We start from the raw sequence: 1,999 nt of genomic DNA, 5'->3' as shown, positions 1-1,999 counted from the left end.
AAGAATAGTTGGTAATAATAATGCATGCATTAATCTTAAGTCGGTACATGAATTAGAAAAATCGAAAAGGCAAATAGCATACAACATAACATCATTTCCACTTTAAAAGTTATTATTCATGCAGGAAACTAACCATAACGCTTAGCATTACTTTCTTAGGTGCTGGCCATTGAAAGCTGCTGTGAGGTCTGCGAAGTCTGCAATTGCTTCCTTTTTACAGTATTATGTGAGCTTTAGAGCCGTTAATCTGTAGTCTGCAATCCATATGTAATCTGCGTAATATAAATAAGAGCATTGTTGAGTCTCTGATATTTTTACTGGACGCGACATTAATTTTTTAGAAGCCACATGCTGGTGGACAGTTCGCCTGCCCCTGTATGAGAATAGCCAAATACACAACACTGCTTTTTTCATGTTATTTCTGTTGGTGTTTTGCTCCCTGATCGGCAACAAGTTCGGATACAAGACCCCTCGGTTGTGCAAGCTGGTCATCATTAATTTCCAGGTGATGGTAGACTGACCTCGTCAGCATTGGAGCCAATAGATCTTCGAGAATCTCTGTCAGCAGCTTCGGAAACCCTCTCAATAAAATATTCTAGGACTTCTTTGCAAATCAGTTCATCTTCATGAAGAGTTGAGAGCTCATGCAGTCGATATTTGATCTCTGGGTACTTCAGTAGTGTAGTGCAGGATGCAGGATTCAGCTCTGGGAGAGTGGATTTGTGGCCTGTGTTAAAAGAGTGAGGAATAAGGAAGGACATCGCACTGTGCATCTACAAATAAAAGCGTGTTCGGAATATTTGAAGGGTTGTTTATGAAAGTTAATAAGAGTACCAGTAATATAATTCTATATATCCGAGAAATATTTGTGAGCCGCCCTACACAGACGTGGTTATAGGAAAAATATTAGTGAAGAAAAAAAAACACGCTTCACAAACTCACTAGGCAACAAGTCCACTATGCTCTCTAAGAAGACCTTAGATTTTCGCCGCTGGGTTTGCCCCTTTGTTGAGCACGGCTTGAACAAGACTCATCTTCGTGGCAGTTTATGAAAGAGCACACAGCAGCAGCATGCTTACAGCAGTCGTGAATTCCTCCTTGCTCGTGCACTTGGCACGGGTACTCGGAAGCTGGCGCTTTTCAAGGCATGGCCATGCGAGCCGCAAAAAAAAGTCCCATTACAGAGACGGCCCGGTTGGTTCGTTTTCAATTCACGACGTAAGAAGCAAAACTAACAAAAGAGAACAAGGATGCTGCCTCGCAACACATACTCAGGTGCAAATTGTTTTTTTTGTGAAGAAGAAGATGAGCCCTTTTGACTGGACGCTGATGAAGAGGAAGCAGTCTGTGGAATTGTGATGGCGCAGATCATAGTGCTGGTTTGATCATCGTGGGCTTCCTTGCCGACCTCGACGTCGTCCTCGACCTATAGATTAAACCTTCTCTTACACTTGGTGGAGGTGCGGCCTGATACCCTTGCCTCACGCTGGAGCTTCGCACCCGTACGCTATCGGTAATTCACATGGCCGAAGACCAACACCCACCAACTGCCCCGATGACGCCGCCGGTCGTCTGCTCTGGCTCCTTGCGCCAGCGAGACCCTGCGCTCTTCAGTGGGACAGACGACACCGACAGTGACGACTGGCTTTCGTCATACGAGCGAGTGAGTTCGTACAATAAGTGGGAAGATGCAACAAAGTTAACAAACGTTATCTTTTATTTGACCGGAGTTGCCAACCTGTGGTATCGAAACCACGAAGCCGAAATCACGAATTGGGACTCATTTAAGGCGAACCTTACCACCGTGTTTGGTCGTCCTACTGTACGCAAGCTCCGCGCTGAGCAACGCTTGCACGATCGAACGCAGCGGCTCGGCGAGACGTTTACCAGCTACAATGAAGATGTGCTCCATTATGCAGTCGCGTAAACGCCCAGATGTCCGAGGCACGAAAGATCAAGCACATTCTGAAGGGCATCGAATATGACACCTTCCTCATGT

The sequence above is a fragment of the Amblyomma maculatum genome, chromosome 10 (assembly GCF_055883805.1).
Source record: "Amblyomma maculatum isolate TAMU_Amacu chromosome 10, ASM5588380v1, whole genome shotgun sequence".
Taxonomy (NCBI): Eukaryota; Metazoa; Arthropoda; class Arachnida; order Ixodida; family Ixodidae; genus Amblyomma; species Amblyomma maculatum.
The sequence above is the reverse complement of the archived record's forward strand: the minus strand, read 5'-3'. Positions refer to the sequence as shown.